The sequence below is a fragment of the Rana temporaria genome, chromosome 2 (assembly GCF_905171775.1).
Source record: "Rana temporaria chromosome 2, aRanTem1.1, whole genome shotgun sequence".
Taxonomy (NCBI): domain Eukaryota; kingdom Metazoa; phylum Chordata; class Amphibia; order Anura; family Ranidae; genus Rana; species Rana temporaria.
In genome coordinates, this window is record NC_053490.1 from 435,179,650 (window position 1) to 435,199,669 (window position 20,020).

The 20,020-nt window shown below is 45.0% G+C and overlaps 1 pseudogene; it reads left to right on the forward strand.

The window, feature by feature from the left end:
• The first annotated feature begins 695 nt into the window (after positions 1–695).
• Positions 696–843, forward strand: LOC120929831 (annotated as a pseudogene).
• Positions 844–20,020: the final 19,177 nt, after the last annotated feature.

A 20,020-nucleotide genomic window follows, 5' to 3' on the forward strand; every position in this document is an offset into this window, starting at 1 on the left:
GCTGCAGGTATCATTCAGATATCCCCAAGTATGGCATCCTTGGGTGGGAAGTGGTTAAACCCCAAACCAACATTTTTATATATTGCAGTTTACCAATCATTGGATGTGTAAACACACAGCTCCCGGTCCTGTCAGGGGGGGAAATGCTGATCCTCTGTTCATACAATGTATGAACAGAGGATCAGTGATTTCCCCTAGTGAGGCCACCCCCCCTACAGTTAGAACACACCCAGGGAACATACTTAACCCCTTCCCCGCCCCCTAGTGTTAAACCCTTCACTGCCAGTGGCATTTTTATAGTAATCCAATGCATTTTTATAGCACTGATCACTATAAAAATGCCAATGGTCCCAAAAATGTGTCAAAAGTGTCCGAAGTGTCCGCCATAATGTTGCAGTACCGAAAAAAATCGCTGATCGCCGCCATTACTAGTAAAAAAAAAATATTAATAAAAATGCCATAAAAATACCCCCTATTTTGTAAACGCTATAACATTTGCGCAAACCAATCAATAAACGCTTATTGCGATTTTTTTTAACGAAAAATATGTAGAAAAATACGTATCGGCCTAAACTGAGGAAAAAAATCGTTATTTTATATATTTTTGGGGGATATTTATTATAGCAAAAAGTAAAAAAATATTCATTTTTTTCAAAATTGTCGCTCTATTTTTGTTTATAGCACAAAAACTAAAATCTGTTACCTGGCAGGGGAGACACCATGATCATGAAGGTGGTTCTCCCAGGGTGAGGCTCGGCCATTGCACTCCGGCTGTGCTGACCCCTGCGATTTCCCCAAATGCGGGAAACTCGACTGCATAATTTGTGGTAGTGGGGGACTGCGAAAAAAAAAAAAAAAAAAAAAACTAAAATCTGCAGAGGTGATCAAATACCACCAAAAGAAAGCTCTATTTGTGGGAAAACAAGGACGCCAATTTTGTTTGGGAGCCACGTCGCACGACCGCGCAATTGTCAGTTAAATTGACGCAGTGCCGAATCGCAAAAAGTACTCTGGTCTTTGACCAGCAATATGGTCCGGGGGTTAAGTGGTTAAACACAAGGCCCACGCACCGAATGCGGCCCCCCAGGCCATTGTATGCAGTCCTCGGACCTCACCTACACCCCTCCCCCCCTCGTCCCTGCCCCACCTTGTATCAGCAGTCGGCAGCAAAGAGGAGGACAGAACAACGCCTACAGATCCTGCATCTCTTTGGTGCTGCAGCACCCCCTTATCTCTGTCTCAGCCCCCCACTGGTCCTCCTCCAGACTCTGCTTCCCAGCTTCTTCCAGCAGCACAAGGTGAGGCACTGTGAAGTAAGGGAGGATGGGGGACTCTTGACTTCTGATGGTACAGGGGCTCTTGACATCTGATTTAAGGTGGTGGTGGTGGGGGGGGGGGGGGTGTTTTTTGTGCTCTGGACATCTAGTCCTACAGATACGAGTAGGGTGACCACATTTCCAAACTGTCATTCAGGGACAGCCCTGCCCCCCCTCACCTTCCCCCAAAAAAGATGAGTGGGCGGGGGGAAATGTAGTCTCAGGATTGATGGGGAATTTGGCGGCGGGTTATTTGTCAGGTGAATGTGCCACTTGCCATCAGATGCAGAGCTGCTTGCCACCCATAGCCTGCCGCCAGATGTAGTGCTACTGTCACTCCCTCTGCATGAGTCACGTGCATTGAAGGAAAGGAGTGGAGTCGCTATCTGGAGTGTGAAGATCACACCAATCCCTGCTGCTTGCCGCTAGGTGCCGGAGAAGGAGGAGGTGCCGAGGTCGGTTGGGACAGCGGCGCTGCACTAGGCGCAGGCCTTGCTTCCGGCCTTACTGTCTGAGAGTAAATGGTCACTGGTTGCAAGACGCCAGGCAGTGTTGGCCCTAGCAACCAGTTCCGGAAATGTAGTGACTAGTTAGTAGGGGGTGGCTGTGTCCTCTATTTCATTCGGGGACACTAATGTCCCGGAATGAAGGTGCCCGGGACCCAGGACAGACATGTCAATTGCGGGACAGTCCCGGGTAATCCGGGACACGTGGGCACCCTAGATACGAGCGACCCTTTTAGGGCAAACATAATGCTGATGCTGCCCACCATGACTCTGACACCCCTGGACTAGAGAGAAAGGATATCATCTAGAAAAGATACTGGTGTATTTTAAAGTACGTTGATGTTTTTTGGAGAGATGGAAAGCACCAGTATAGAAAGGTTTTACAATTATTCTCACCCCCGTGAGAACACGCCACCCACACAAGTCACACACTTATTTATTTATATATAGAAGATTTCCTTTTTAACACGATTTCAACTGTCATAAAGTAAATACGAATGTTGTCACACCTACCTGTAGAGATTCAGCAGATGGAAATATGTGTCTGGTAGTATGTTACACAATGTAACCTGTACATAACCGGGTTACTATTAGAATTTACATGGGGAGATTCTACAGATCTGCTAGCCGTCTTTTATATTGAACGTTTTTTTTTTCTGGAATGCTTTTTTTTTATGCCAATCTGAAATCTGCTGGAGTGGAGTCAGTGGAGTGCCCAGGCCTCCAGACATGTCGTCAGCACTGAAGGGTATGCACAGCAGCATTTTCACAATGACTGTAAGTACTATGGCCTCGCTGTCATTTTATTTATCCATCCTGGAGAGATTGTTGTTAGTCGAGAGCTCCTTTAACCACTTGTTACTGGGCACATATACCCCCTTCTTGCCAAGGCGAAATTTCAGCTTTCGGCACTGTCGCGCTTTGAATGAAAATTAGCGCGGTCGTGCGACGTGGCTCCCAAACAAAATTTACGTCCTTTTTCTTTTCGTGGTATTTGATCATCTCTACGGTTTTTATTTTTTTCGCTATAAACAAAAAAAGAGCGACAATTTTGAAAAAACACAATATTTTTTACTTTTTGCTATAATAAATATCCCAATTTAACCACTTAAGACCCGGACCAATATGCAGGTTAAGGACCTTGCCCCTTTTTGCGATTCGGCACTGTGTCGCTTTAACTGACAATTGCGCGGTCGTGCGACGTGGCTCCCAAACAAAATTGGCGTCCTTTTTTTCCCACAAATAGAGCTTTATTTTGGTGGTATTTGATCACCTCTGCGGTTTTTATTTTTTGCGCTATAAACAAAAATAGAGCGACAATTTTGAAAAAAATTGAATATTTTTTACTTTTTGCTATAATAAAAATCCCCAAAAAAGATATAACATTTTTTATTTTTCCTCAGTTTAGGTCGATACATATTCTTCTACCTATTTTTGTTAAAAAAATCGCAATAAGCCTTTAACGATTGGTTTGCGCAAAATTTATAGTGTTTACAAAATAGGGGATAGTTTATGGCATTTTTATTAATAATTTTTTTTTTACTACTAATGGCGGCGATCAGCGATTTTTTCGTGACTGCCACGTTATGGCGGACACATCGGACAATTTTGACACATTTTTGGGACCATTGTCATTTTCACAGCAGAAAGTGCTATACAAATGCATTGATTACTGTGAAAATCACAATTGCAGTTTAGGAGTTAACCACTAGGGGGCGCTGTAGGGGCTAAGTGTGACCTCATATGTGCTTCTAACTGTGGGGGGCGGGGCTTGACGTGTGATGTCATTGATCGTCTTTCCCTATATCAGGGAACACACGATCAATGACACTGCCACTGTGAAGAACGGGGAAGGTGTGTTTACCTCTCCCCGTTCTTCAGCTCCTGTGACCGATCGTGGGACACCGGCGGCGATCGGGTCCGTGGGTCCCGTGGCCGCGGTTACGGAGCTTCGGACCAGGTCACGTGCGTTCGCCGTTTGGCGGTTATCTGCGATTTTTGTCAGGACAGCGATATTGCGGCAGACACATCGGACACTTTTGACACATTTTTGGGACCATTCACATTTATACAGCGAACAGTCCTCTAAATATGTACTGATTACTATATAAATGTGACTAGCAGGGAAGGGGTTAACACTTGGGGGCGAGGAAGGGGTTAAATGTATTCCCTGGGAGTGATTCTGACTGACTGGTGTACAAGGGACAGAGCATCGGTCTTCTCTCCCTGACAGGTCGTGGATCTCTGTGTTTACACACGGAGATCCACGTCCTTGGCTGTGAAACGACCGATCGTGGGTACCTGGCGGACATCGTGGCCGCCAGGCACGCACATCGGCATTTCAGTGACGCGCCGGGCACGCGGCCGGAGGACCCGAGGCCATAAAAAGACGGCCTCCCGGACCTGTAGAGCCACCTTGTGGCCGTCTTTTTACAATGGCCCGGGTCTCAAGAAGTTAAAGTGGTTGTATACCCTCTGATACTACTTGCACCTACAGGTAAGCCTAAATTAAGGCTTACCTGTAGGTGCTTGCAATATCTCCTTAACCTACATGGTTAAGGAGATATTTGCAGAAAATCGGGTACTGATGTCTACGGCGCATGCGCGCCATAGACAACGGCGCAGGCGCACTGAGCGCGCCGGGTCTTGAATGGGAACGTGAGGATCGTGTCGGTTCCGCACACATGCGCGGGAGTGACGTCACAGCGCCGGAGCGGCGATACCCGGAAGTCACTCTAGGTATAATGACGGAGGAGAGGAACGAGGGTCGCTGCGGGGGCTTTGATCTAAGGTAAGTAATTCATAATGAGCTAGTATGCTAGTCATACTTGCTCATTATGCCTTTGTCTTGCAGTTTTTTTTTTCTTATGTTTTTTTGGGTTTACAACCACTTTAAGTGAGCTAAAACCACCACCCCGATTTAACACTTCGTGATGCTTTTAGAAATATTGATGCCTTTAGTAATAGGCGGCACAGCCACTAACAGAACAAGTACAGAGGATTATAACTATTGAACTGTTCTATGAAGTGCTTGCCTGCTGTAGTATTATTCCAGTGCTGCAGATGTGACCCAGATGATTTTTAGATATGACTGTAATATAAGCACTTCCCAGAGGGGGGTTAGCTCTTGCAGGGATGAGCTGAGACCCCAGAAGACGAGGATCGGGGCCACTCTGTGCGAAACAAACTGCACAGTGGAGGTAAGTATGGTATGTTTGTTATTTAAAAAAAAAAAACCTTTACAACCCCTTTAAGCTTATTTAAAGTGGTTGTAAACCCTTACATATACCCAGTTAAGTGAGTGAGCTCAGGTGATACACAGAGACAAAACAAATTCTCCTACATAAGTCGTACCTGTTTATCAAATCTCTTTCTACAGCAATTTAAAGTCCAGAATTTATAAAGCTTTTCCAAGCTTTCAGAAAGCAGGAGGACAGGAGCTGAAATTACACTCTGCAGAGCTCAGTGAGATTTGATTGGAGGGAAAGGACACACCCTCCTTCACACGACACGCAAGAACAAAGCTAAGGCTGCCAACCATAGGCTGTATGCTGGAGCCCCCTCCCCTGTCACTTTTGTAACTCTTGGTGTCAGAATAAGCTGTCATATATGACTAATGCTGATAGCAGAGGAATGAGGCAGTAGGCAGAAATTACACTTATGCTTCGTACACACGACCGGTTTTCCCGTCGGGAAAACTGCCATGAGAGCTTTTGGCCGGGGGAAACTGGCTGTGTGTATACTCCATCGCAGTTTTCCCGATGGGAGAAAACTGCCGGAAAAAAAAAGAGAACCAGCTGTCTTTTTTCCCATCGGGATTCCTGGCTGACTTTTTCCCGTCGGGAAAACTTGCTGCTGTAATTGCAGTACTCTGGTGCTACTAATGCTGTCTTAAGAAGTTTCACACTGTTCTCCCGTGTTTCCCCGAAAATAAAACCTACCCCGATAATAAGACCTACCTACATTTTTGGCAAGGGCTGCAATATAAGCCCTATCCCGAACATAAGCCCTAGTTTAAAGTCATTGTAAACTGGCAGAATCCTCACTATTGCGATTGTTGTTGTATAGTGTGTGTTTTCTGTGGTATTGTTTAACCGCTTAAGGACCCCTTCACGCCGGCGGCACGCTCGTGACCTGGTCCTGTGCTCGGTGACTGTGCCCGCGTGACCCGGGGACCCGATCGCCGCTGGTGTCCCGCAAATGGGTCACAGAGCTGAACAACGGGGAGAGGTAAGTGTAAACAAATTTCACTGAGTTCCTTCTACTACAAAGGGACTTGTTTATTCCGTAAAGTTGCTGTATAGTCCTACTGATAATCTGCTACACAATTCTATTAGGGAAGTTGTCCTCACCTGTGAAAAGTTAATTTGTAGTATCCTACTAAATGCCTTCTCCCATCCAAGTTCTCCAAAAAAAATACCCTACAATGGTCATTGGAGATAACGAGCAGAAGAGTGTGTGCACCTGGCTGTATGAAAATGTTTGAAAAGTACAACAGCAAGGTTGCTTATAAACTGACTATCTATCTATCTATCTATCTATCTATCTATCTATCTATCTATCTATCTATCTATCTATCTATCTATCTATATATATATATATATATATATATATATATATATATATATATATATATACACATATGCATTATACCTATCTATGCCAGCAGGTGGTGCTGTAGTATTATAGTGTATAGTTAATGTATTCTATGATATGAAAGGAAGTACCCTCTTTATCTAATATTCTTTGTGGTGATTTGCTGCAGGTCCTAATCCCCCCCCTTCTCTATTCCCCTGGGGGTGTCCTGTATGACTCTCTGTAAGTTCCTCCGAGCTGAGTCCCTTTCCTCTGGATCCTTCTGGATCACTCATCTGATTTTAAAACCATCATTTGACTATGAAATTACCTACTCCATTTCTCAATGGTAAATATAGTACCCATGTATAAACAATTTTTAATTTTGTGCAAATGTAATGACATGAAAAATGAGATTTCCTATGTATCTCTTTAGAGCAAAATTATCCCCCTGAAGAAGACCAAACATGCACAAGTCGAAATGCGTCGGGGTTGCCACACAGTTAAACATTATGTAATGGAATGCCGTGTATATCATTGTTTGCTTTGCTGAATTTTGGATACAGGTATTGTACCTTATAGCCAGGATCCACATTGTAATTGTAATTAATTGTAATATGACATTGGATATTTTTTTAATAAAAGAATCACCATCTATACCATTTGATTTTTCTTCACTATTGATGCTAGAAAACCCCTCGGGGGAACCTTCCCAGTTTTACCTCTGTATCTAAGTGTGCACTCGTTTGTGTTCTCTTCCGGCCTGTTTACATGATGATGAAAGGCATGTAATGTATTTCTCCATGAAATTAAAGCGTATTGCTGTATACAAGAATCTTCTAGCACACAATTCAATACCCTGCCAATAGCTTATTAGCTAGATTCAAATAGACTTAGGCTGGCGTATCAGTAGATACGCCAGCCTAAGTCTAAATTTGCGCCAACGCTAATTTAAGCGTATTCTGGTAACCAGATACGCTTAAATTAGGCTCAGATACGAGCGGCGTAAGTGTCTTACACCGTGGTATCCTAAAGTGTAATTTTTAGGCTGACCGCTAGGTGACGCTTCCATTGCGGTCGGCGTAGAATATGTAAATCACTAGATACGCCGATTCACGAATGTACGCCCGGCCGACGCAGTACAGATACGCCATTTACGTAACGCATTATCAGGCCTAAAGTTATTCCATCAAATAGTTGGAATAGTAATGTTAAGTATGGCCGCCATTCCCGCGTCGAAATTCGAAAATTTTACGTCGTTTGCGTAAGTCGTCCGTGAATAGGGATTTACGTCATTTACGTCCACGTCGAAACCGATAGGACCGTGCAGCGTACTTTGCCGCAATGCACACTGGGATATGTACACGGACGGCGCATGCGCCGTTAGTAAAATACGTCAATTACGGCAGGTCAACCCCCATTAACATAAAACACGCCCCCTTATCCGAATTTGAATTAGGCGCCCTTACGACCGCCCGATTTACGCTACGCCGCCGTAACTTAGCAGGCAAGTACTTTGTGAATCATGTACTTGCCTCGCTAACTTACGGCAGCGTAGTGTAAATGCCATACGCTACGCCGCCGCAACTATGCGCTCGCCATCCTGAATCTAGCTATATGACTCTAAAAATTAGAGTGGCATGAAATTTCACTATATGGGCTGTGTGACGGAACCGTCCCACACTCCGCTTGAGTGCTTCCGTCAGTATGCCGCTTCCTCCAGTCTGAAAATACATATCATATATTATAGCTGCATATTGCAACCAGGAACTAGGCAGGACTAGTTTAGCTGCAAAACTGGAACTCTTTATTGAACAAAAATACAGGCTATTTATACACTACACGCTCAGATGAGGCTGATAACATTATATGCAAACGCAACTGTATACAAATGTATAATTAACACTATAAACATTAAGCTAATTAAAAAAATAGCTACCTGGGTGACTCGGACAGGGCCGGCCTTTGGGGTGTGCGAGCTGTGCGGCCGCACGGGGCACCATGGGACACAGGGGCGCCGTGCGGCCATCACAGCTCGCAGAATGTGAGTCGCAGTCAGTTACTCACATGATCATCACAGGAGTCCGACTCCTACGTGTCACAGCAGCAGGCGCTGCCAGGTCCCCCTGTGCGCTGCCAGGTCCCCCTGCCCTGGGACTGGTTGAAGAGCAACGCATCGACTGCAGCACCTGAAAAAAAATGTCTGCTGCCGGCACCGACGGGCACACTGCCGGGGGAGGAGCTTGAGTGACGGGACGTACGGATGTGCTGAATGAGGAATCCGAGGAACTGAGCTGCATACAAGTCGTTTTAAATCCTAGGATTAATGAGTGATATTACTGCAAATTGCCTGGTTTTCTTTGCATATGCAGTATTATGCTATGTCGGTTTTTCCTCTCTTTTATTACATATGCCTGTTGAACATCTGAATGTTGGTGGAGTGGTCACACTGGTCTGATCTGAATCAGTATACTAAGTGATTTAAAGCATAATCACCCAGGACACAGTGACTGTGTGGTGGAGGAGAGTATTGCTGGTTGGATCGTTGCTAGTAGTGCATTTAGGACTGGCGATCTTTAACATGAACTGTTAACCCTTTGGTTTACCATCAGGATTTCCATCCCCATTCTTTTACTGATGTTATTTATCACATAATTAGTTGATTTTAGCGCAACATATATTTACTTATTATTCACACTGCGCATGCGCCGCCGCTGCTCGGAGTCGGGAAAGCTCGAAAACGCTTGGCTATTCTAGGGAATACGGCGCATGCGCAGTGGCGTCTAAGCACTGGGCGGCGCCATTTTTAAATGCAAAGCCGCACCGTCCACCAAAAGGTAAGTCACACTGAGTCCCTGGCCCTGCATGCATCTACTTTTTCAGATAAAAAGAAAAAAGAAAAAGTATTTACTTTTAAGGGACTTAACATAAGAAAAAGTTATTGCGTCTACTAACTACGGGAACGTTTTAAGTCATTTTTTTTTTTACTAGTAATGGTGGCGATCTGCGATTTTTTGCGGGACTGCGACATTGCGGTGGACAGATCTGACCCCTAACTGACATTTTTGACACTTTTGGGGGTACCAGTGACATTACTACAGTAATCGGTGCTAAAAATATGCACTGTTACAGTAATAATGCCATTGGCAGGGAAGGGGTTAATACTCTTGGTGATCAAGGGGTTAAATGTGACCCTAGGGGAGTGATTATTTGTTACAAATATTTTTTTCCTCTTTGTGTATGTTTAGGTGACCAGGGGGCGAGGGGTGAAGATGGGGGGGCGCGCCACAGGATTAGCTTGCACAGGGCGCCTGAACACCTAAGGCCGGCCCTGGACTCGGAGGTCTCATTCCAAGTCAGGCTTGCTGGCATCAAGCTCACAAAGTACAATACACATTATTACAAGTGTAAACACATCCCCCAATAGTTTGCGAGCAGACAACAGGTGAGTTAATTAGCACAACTAATACAAACAGTGATGCCCCCCCCCCCCCCCCCTCAGACTAGAAGACAGCAGGAGACCCAGGGATTTCCAGATCTCATTAACCAGCTTTAATTTTATATACATCTGTCCACTGAGTCCCAAGCTGGCAGAGACCATCATGGCCTTATTAATAATGTTCTTTTGCATTACATAACAGGACAGTTTCCTTAATGTTTGCAGCTCCCTCAAATTCCAGGGCCCATAGTTGGTAGGCAAGAGGCTAGCATCCAGTCCCTCCAAAAGCCTCTGTCCCAGGTGAGTCTGTCATAGGCTGGGTGTAACAAGATGTCCACTGCCACCTTCTGACTGCAGGCTTACTGCAGCCGAGTGCAGAGTGTACCAAGATGGGCATCGCCGTGTTCTGACGGAACGTCAATTTTGTTACCAAATCTGACGGGTCGCAGATTCTAGAGAAGGGATTGGAGAGGGAGGAGGATTATTGCGGTGCCGTTTATAAAGACCACACATATGGTTATATCAAAAAATAGGAAATTTTATTATACAAAATTTAAAATCAGCTTTGACAAACATTCAAAAGTGGGAGCAGTAAGTAGAAACAAATTTCTTGAGCAAGTCTACCCTACTAGTTTTGCCGTACTGGCTTCTTCAGGGGTTTTAGGACTAAAACCCCTGAAGAAGCCAGTCAGGCGAAACTAGTAGGGTAGACTTGCTCAAGAAATTTGTTTCTACTTACTGCTCCCACTTTTGAATGTTTGTCAAAGCTGATTTTAAATTTTGTATAATAAAATTTCCTATTTTTTGATATAACCATATGTGTGGTCTTTATAAACGGCACCGCAATAATCCTCCTCTACGAGAAATTATACTTAACATTAGCTAGACCACCTAGAGGGCAGCTTTAGTTTTACGCGGCGTATCTCTACGGAAACAACGTAAATTTACAGCGACGGGCAAAGCGGACGTTCGTGAATCGGCGTAACTAGTCATTTGCATATTCTACGCCGACCGCAATGGAATCGCCACCTAGCGGCCGGCCTAGAATTGCAGCCTAAGATCCGACACCTGTTGGATCTTAGGGCTATCTATGCGTAACCTGATTCTATGAATCAGGCGCATAGATACGACGGGCGGATCACAGAGATACGACGGCGTATCAGGAGATACGCCGTCGTATCTCTTTTGTGAATCTGGCCCAAAGGGTTTACTGTTCCTGAGACTTTAGGGTGGCTGGAGTTTGGCCAGTGGGGGTTAAAAATGTTCATGGCGGTTAAAAATTGTCTTGGCATCAGTGGAGGTACACTATGCCCCAACTTGAATTAGGGGGAAGAATAGTGCCCCATCATTGGTGTCAGTGGAAGGAAAAGTATTTCATCATTGGTGTCAGTGGGAGGAAAAGTGCCCATGGGAGGTCGTTTTTTTATCATGGCTAAAGTATCACAGGCTGAACATGCTCCTAACCTGCTGAGACATGAAATGATAGAACAGCTATGTTGTTTTATTTGATAACGCATAGCAATACAATTTAATCTTTTCCTCTAGTGAAATAGCAGAGAATATGGTGTTATTTATTTCAGTTGTCAAGGTGTTTGCATACTTATTTAATGCTGTGGATATTGCAGGTTTTCACGTCCGTAGAGAGTTGAGACTGAATTCCATATGACAGCAGCATTTCCTTACTTAGGCAGTTAATATAATGGAATTTGTAATTCTTTAGTACAGAAAGAACTCTTCATCTTTGCCCTCACCATTTTCTTTTGAATAATTACTACGTAGCGTCGTATCTTCATGACATTTACTTCTGGTTAGCCGCAATGGTGACTCATCAGCTACAACTGTCCTGTTGGTGAGGATTCTGCACTCTGCTTTTACACACATATACAAGGTAGGTCTTTTTTTTTTAAAGCCATATTTATTTTCAGCAATGACCATGAATTAGTAAGGGGGGGGGGGGGCATTGGAATACTTAAATTGGGATAACTTGCAGAACTAAAAGACATTATACATTGTTTCTAACTAAAATGCTTATGTTCTTTGTATGTGCTCTGCATATTCATGAAATGCTATATCAAGAGTTGAACAATGGGGGATAAGCTTAAGATTTCTAGTTTGTCTTTCCAGTTTTCTTCAAATCAAAGTTCTGAGGTTATCTCTTGTGATATTCAGTATCTCAGGCTCTATGCCATTTAAACATTCTCAGGTATACTAAGGTATTACATGTGGACACACCCCTTTTGCACCTCTGCATTGTGTAATTGTTGGTATTGCACCTCTGCATTGTGTAATTGTTGATATTGCACCTCTGCATTGCGGAATTGTTGGTATTGTAGCTCCATTTTCATATTTTTTTGCAAAATATAATACAATGCCATGTGATACAAAGCATAGGTACATCTCCCAACCTTCTGAGATGGGCAATAGGGGATCCTTTTAGCACAACATATTTCAGCAATAAAAAACCCTCACACCTCCATCATAGTTGTAACGGAACCCCAAATGGGACAGGGGTTAAAGCCGTTTAGGATATTCCATTCCCGCACACAAGGCAGCTATCGAGACTCCACAATCCAGCAAACATGACCCATACGAATTCCCCCATTAACGAGACACAGCTCTGTTTGAGGTTCAACAGAAAAGACCAATCTTTATTGAGAAGCAGGCTCTTATATACACAAAAAGAATACAAAATGAACAATGACCCAACTCCACCTACAACATCATACAATGGTTCCTAATGAGCCCCCCCCAATACACATCTTTTAGTAGACATTCTGTCTCCGGGCTCCTGACCTAATTTACATGAGCTAATTAATTACAGCTGATAATTCATACACCTGACCTTTAGGCTGTCTGTTAACTCACAATACACATTTATCATCAATAGACCTTCACACAATACAGGGTCAATTAGCACAAGCCACAATGACAGATCCTCAGAAGCCAGTCTGGATTCAATACACATTTCACAGTAGCAGACTTAATTACCACAATAGACAATAGAATGCAATCACAGCAAGCTTTATAGTACACTACAGCCAACACACAACATATATACACTATATACAATATATACCGCATTAAATCTGACTAGCCCAGACCATAGTGCGGTTCTCATTCACCCTGTGCCCCTATTAGAGACACAGGGTGATCTACACATAAGAGGCATCGGGGAGCTTCTGGGTCCCATGGGCCCTTCCGTTACAATAATGAACATGACAAACTAAGGAAAGGACTAATCAGAACTTTTATCAATGCTGCATTTCTTTTATATTAGTGTTTAAAGGAATGTAAGGGGGGCTCTAATAGGAAGTCATAGGTAAGATGGGGGACTCTGTTGACCACTCCTGCATGTAAGAGGGGACTCTAATGGGCAGAGTTCCAGATAGCTACTGTAGGTCTGTGCTATTTTATGTGTGAAGTGGTCACCTTTCAGTATATTAGTAGGACCGTGAACTTATTTATTGCAGTAGATGTTTTATACAGCTATTGTTATTATAGTTAACCTGTCCCTTCTGGTCTGGCATTCTATAGCTAGTTTTGGCCAAGGGCTCAATAACCAGCATAGGCTAGAGCCAGGTTAAGCATCCGACAGCCACTCCTGGTAGTTAGAGATCCGGGTGCATGATAGATTAGAAACTGCTAGGATGAGACCAAAACACAAAGTAGATAGGCTGACATTGACTTCCAGTGTCACACCACCGTTTTTGCTGTTAAGAAGCTGCATTTCAGGCTAGTTGGACAACAGCTGAAGGATCTCCCCATCACCATAGATCTTGTCTTCAGGTCTACAACACAAAGACAGATGCCACATCATTCTCAGAGATACCTGCAACTGAACTTTGCTGCAACATTCATCTGGAGTATCTCTATTATTAACTGTATATATACCCGGGTATATGTGCACTATTTCACCAGGACTCTTGTTGTGCCCTTTGATGATAATACCTGTTTGTACATTGGATGTATGTACTGTTATTATTCTATTCTATTATATAGCGTGTATTATATATATATATATTGATGTGCATCTATGTACACACGGTTAAGGTTATATGCTGGTTATAGTAGTTCTTTTGCTCCCAATTATTTGTTTTACTGATTCATTTCCCTGGAAGGGAATCCCCTCAGTCCACAGAGGCTTGTCCTGGGTTTATTATCAAACCCACTGTTAAACGTAACCCTTTAAAAAAATGAACTTTTTATCTATCAAAGGTGTTTTCCTAAACCTTTCATCTCATTTCTAAATGTCAGCATTTGTAAATTCCAAAAGCCATAATAAAGGAATAGTAATGTTAAAAAAGCACTTGTGGGTTTAACCAATCTTGTTTTTTTGTACAATTCTCCTTTAAGTGGGTGAGGCAAGGGGTGTGTCCTATGCCTGCATACTTTTGCTGATAGGTGTTCCTCATTCCCTTCTCAAAAAGTTGGGAGGTATGGTTTACCCATATCATTGAAAGTGAAAGTAAGAACCCTTTCATAGTGGGGCGGTTTTCAGGTGATTTAGTGCTGGAAATAGCCTCTGCTAAGCACCTGAAAACCCCCTCCCATCCATTGACTTTTTTACACTCGGGAGGTGTGCTTGCGTGACGTTCTGAAAAATCCAGCAAGCATCACCTTTGGGACGGGTTGGGAGCGATGTATTTAGCGCTCCCAATATGCTCTGCCAATCCGAAGCGCCGCAACACAGGAGTTTTTAACAAAGACTGTCCATCTAAAAAAAGGTGCGTGGGTATGTACTGTCCCAGCGGCAGGGGCTCTCAGAGAACCGAGAATGCAACTCTAGAAGTCCAGCTGATAGTAGAATATAAAAACAAATCAAGAGCAATTAATAATCTCCCCAAGGATAAGATGAAGAATAGTATGACTATTTGATCGTTCTTCTTCCCTTTCCCTAGGGACATTATTAATTTATTTTCGATTTTATTTTTTATGGTCGGACAGCCATTGTATGTATCAATACATTAATTAATGCCTTTGGAATTTTTTTTTTTTTTTTATGGAAATGTTAAGTGTATATTCTGTTTGGGCGTCCTAATAATACTCGCCTCTTCTGCAGCCATCCAATGTTGGCTCTCAGACCAACGCTCAAGAACTGAGTGATCATATGATCAATCTTGGTCTGCTCAGTGACTATCAGTCACTGCTCTCCGCTCTGCCACCCCAGTGCTCACTGGAGCACCGGGCTCGATAGGGGGCAGACCCAGCTGGTTTCACCTCTCAGCCACATGCCAACCGGGGGGGCCTCCTCTCTCCTGCCGCGAGATGATAAGCGGGACATGGGGGGTATTGGTGCTGACGAAGAAAACAAAATCAAGTAAAGTCTTCTATTTCTCTCCTGCTGCGAGTTGCAGATGAAAAAAATATATAAAACGGGGGGGGGGGGGGGTGTATCCCTGCCGCAAGTTGCTAAAGGTGGGGGGGTCAAACGGAAGAAAAACGGGGGGGTCAAACGAAAAAAAAATACGGGGGGGGGGGGTGTTCTGGGCCCCTTATAGGTGTAATGCCTGTACCCCCCTGATGGCGGCCCTGATGCAGAGTGTTTAAATTCAACAATAATTGCAGCATCGTCTCCTAGTTTATAGCAATTCAACAGATGTACCAACCTGTAGACTCCTTCTTAAATCCTGACTTGACCTTACAAACTGGTAAGACACGTCTGGTATATGAGAGTCTCCTAAACATCTCTAGTTTTATGATGACATTTTTTAATACGCAGAGGTGCTCCCCTAAAGGCACTTCTTGGCATATCACTATAAGTTCCTTTTCTGGCATTCACCATAAACTGAACGATGGAGAGTGAAATTTACTGACGTTAAATTTGCAGACAATTTCAAACATAAAATATCATCATTAAAAACAGTAATCACAATCTAAAAACAATATTACCAAGGTTTTTTTTTTTTTTTTTTGCACTTCTGCTTTTTAGCACATTTAAGCCCAGGTTCACGCTGACAGCCGGAATGAAATCGTGCAAGTTCAGCTGAAATCGCACCATTTCATTCCCACATGTAAGTCCAACTTCAGGGGCAACTTCAGAGATATCTGTGCGGGTTTCTACACAGATGTCTATTGAAATCACATGCCAAAGTCACCAAAAGTAGCACAGAAATTACTTTTGGGAATCGCAAATGCGGCATTGCACCAATTCGGACGATGACATTGCCGGCAATAGCTGCCAATTTGGCATGTGATTTGACATGTCAAATCGCTGCAATGTGAACCAGGGCTAAAGTGTATAATAAGAAATGTAGCATTCTTATGAACTGAACTATTCTCATCATCTTTTGGATTGAGCAGCCCATGACATGTTAACCGGCCCTTTCCCTACTTTCCACCCTGATGGATTCCCTGAGATAGGGGAGGGGGGAACCCAGCAGAGACATGTGTGTGGGGGGAGGCGAGGGGGGACTAGATAAGAGCATGGGGGGGTGGAGAGCACAGGTAAGAACCTTGAGAACATGGGGTGGGGCGAGAGCACAGGTGAGACAGAGAACACAGGGAGGAAGATGAGAGCACAGGGGGCAACGGGGAGCATGGGGGAAGGTGGAGAGCACAGGGGGGAAGTGGAGAGCACGGGGGGCAGCAGAGAGCATGGGGGGAGGTGGAGAGCACAAGGGGGGGGGTGGCGGAGAGCACAGGGGGCAGCGGAGAGCATGGGGGGAGGTGGAGAGCACAGGGGGGTTGGCGGAGAGCATGGAGGGAGGTGGAGAGCGCAGGTGGGCAGCGGAGAGCGTCAGTGGATGTGGAGAGCACAGGGGGCAGCGGAGAGAGCATAGAGGGATGTGGAGTGCATACTTGCACATGCTTGCTTCCCGGATTTCTCCAGAGCCTCTCCCATCCTCTGGAACGCCCTACCCCAATCTGTCTGTTGAAATCAAAAGGCAGCAGTGCTAGCGGTCGAAAAGCGCCTCTAAAATGTCAGTAAAGCACCGCTAAAACTAGTAGTGCTTTACCGCTAACATGGCTGCGCTGTCAGTGTGAAGCCCAGGGATGAATGCCTGTAGCGCAGATTGCTTGCTTTTCCTACATTCGTCCCTAGACGCATACTAAACGTTAGTTCCACTCGGTGCACCTGCAGCAGCTGTTAGCCTGTCATAGACTTTTACAAGCTGCTGGCAGAAAACCTGGATTGTCCACCTGTGACTTCTGCCTGCACCTGGAGTCTCATGCATCGGAGTTAAACGCACAGTGTGCATGGAGTTGATCCCGGAAAACACACCTCTTTAGGTAAAATTTCGAAGCCCTCCGTCAGCTCGTCTCTCACAGTTATTACCTTTTGTACCACTTGCTCCTCCCTTTTAGATTGCTAGCTCCTCCTAATCTTCTTGTATCAAACTGTATTGTAACTGTTCTGTTTGTCTTTTATTTTGTGCTGTGGAAACCTTTGGCACTATAAAAATCCTAAAAATCCTGTATTATATGTAGCGCTACCCCCGAAGGAGCCGCTGGTTGTTTGTGGGATCGGCGTATTGAGTTACCTTGCAGGGTGTCTAGGGGTGATACTAGTGAGTTGAGGCAATGAGCGAAGGTCTAGTCATCAATTGGGTTTTCTTCAATGCTTTATTCCAAGGCCCAACATGGCCAACATCAACATAAGACAAGATAGGAGAGGTTGATGAAGCATAAGAACAACTTTAGTATCAGGCCTTGGATATGAAGAGAGCAGTCCTGCTCTTAATAATAATGAGATCAGTTTGTCGCCACTCCAGCCAGAGTGGGTAAAGTGCCCCCGGACAGACTTCTGTCACAAGTCTGGCAGCCGAAGTGTCACTTGTAAATCGCTGGGAGGAACAGACCTCTGCCACAGGCCTAAATCTGGACCTCTGCCACAGGCCTAGCTATTTACGGTGCAATAATCGGATTGAGCGAATCCTCCCAGTAAATTTCAGTTAAGGTCACTGGTTGACAGCTGCAATATACCTGTCAGTATCGTGGTGACCAGATCCCCGATGGTTCATTCAGGCCTCCTGGATAACCTCTCTCTGGGTTCTCCCCGAGCCGATTCCCCACCGCACAGCTCTCAGCTTAGGATCCTCTTAGCAAAGGTTGGGACCCAGCAAGTCGCTGGGGCCCCTCTCATCATCAGGATGAAGCTCCGCATGGTTTGCAACTCCGGCCAGGTAGGCCATGGTGGCGGGGTCCGTGGATGCGCGCACCCTGAAGGTGGATGCCGCACCTGGAACTCGAACCTTGCGAAAAAGGACCTAGAATCAATGGCGCCTGCCCCAGATATACCCTTCCCCAGCATGCCCAGCGAGGGAAAAAACTCCTCTGATTGGCTGCTGGGTAAAAGTGACTCTGCCAGAACCCCTCTAGCGCCAACTGCCGCCCAGAGGTGGAAACACACCCCTGAAACGGAGACTGACCTACAAGACAGTTCTGAAAGGACAGCAGCCCTGCAATTTAACAAATTGTGAATGGGAGCAAAATAACTCTCCCATTCCCCACTAACTTTAGCGTAGTGCCCATACTGAAAGTAAGGGGGCGCTACATATTCCCCCCACTTGAAATGACACTGTCCCCAGTGTCCTAAAGCATTCAAGTCCGAATGCTGGCCTGATACTGCAAACCAGAAAGGAAAGTAGGAAAAGAGACATAATTATAAATCATTACGTTACAATATTACTAATATATAAGACATACACACATACACAACCCTAGCTATCTAGCTGCCCATTCTCCGCAGTGTTGATAGTAGGTGGGTCCAGAGAAAAAAAAAACCTGTATAGGAAAACATAAAAAGCATACAAACTATATAATATACATTCTGAGATATCAAAATAATTTTCTACTTATTTACAACCTCCAGGGTCAGAATTGAAACTGTACGCTCACATCTGAACGCAAAGTTTTCCTTCCTCCCGAGGAGTCCTAAGGTGTAAGTGCTGTAGGGGAAATACTCTTCTCTGTGCAAGAAATTCGAAGCATAAAATTTAACATTTTTGTCCTGCAAGATAACGGTGCAGAACACTGCCCCTAGCGGTCAGTGCGCTGGTACTGCGGCAGTCCAAAATTTCAAAGATGAAGAAGTAGCAGCAAAGGGAAGTAAAAAAAGGGAAAATAGTTATTTTCCTTGCTGAATTTTCCAAAGCTGCGATAAAGAAGTTGGCAGAGTCCCACTCTAACTGACTGAACCCAAACCCCTCTAAAGAGTTCTTCACAAAAGTCTATGTGGATCTGGAGGAGCAGGGGGGAAGGGGAAACCAGGAGAAAAAGCACAAAACGGAGTGGGGGCAAAGTCCTTGTCCACAACTTCTGCAAAGTTAACATGCCATGCAAAGTCTGCATGTTTTTTTTTCTTCACTTATAAAAACGAGGGTCAGGCAACCAAACGATGTCTCCTCTTGGAGTAGTGGATTGCACTGTAAAGGTCTGGTCTTCTTTCCTGGGGGAATTTCAACACAACCCGAACCCGCTAGATGTGTCAGCCCCAGCTCCAATCTCGGAAACAGTCCTCAAATCGTTTCCCTACACAAATAAAGGCGTAGGGGGTCTCACGTTCCTCTGGTGGGACGTTTAAACGACTCCACACGGCATCCCGGCACCATTTCGCTCTCTCCTGATCAATCTGGTAAAGGAGAGGGGGTGGCACATATGGGTATTCGTACCCGTAGTCAGCGGCAACCTTCTGGACTACCACACACTGTAGACGAGCCAATCTGGGCAGGATTCGTGGGTCTCCACGTCCCGGTAAAACCAGAGCGTCCGGTGCCCTTCTCAATATAGGGGCAACAAGGGACACGGGGGTAGTGAGTGTAGCAACAGGCACAGAATTTGACTCACCGACTCCCCAGGTTAGACGCGGAACGGCCACAGATGGCTGCTGAGACCCACTCGGTTTGCTCCAGCCGGAGCGGTTCTTCCTCCCCTGAGCATCATCGGAGGCACTGGATTCCTTGAAGCCTTGTGACTCTAGGACATGGGGCTCGAGGAAATGATCAGAGGGGTCACAGTCATCAACCATAGAATCATCCGGCGATAGATCAAAGTCTGTTAGACCCCACTCCTCCGCTGGCAGGGGACCGCAGGGTTTTGCCGTGGCGAGGTCCCTCGGCCAGTCTGAGGGGCACTAAACAAGTAGGCCTTGACCGCAACTGCGGGAGGCTGGAATGGGTCCTTCTTCAGTAGGGGCACGCCACATGGAGACCGTTGTGAAAGTTGCAGTCATCTCTGAGGTGGCA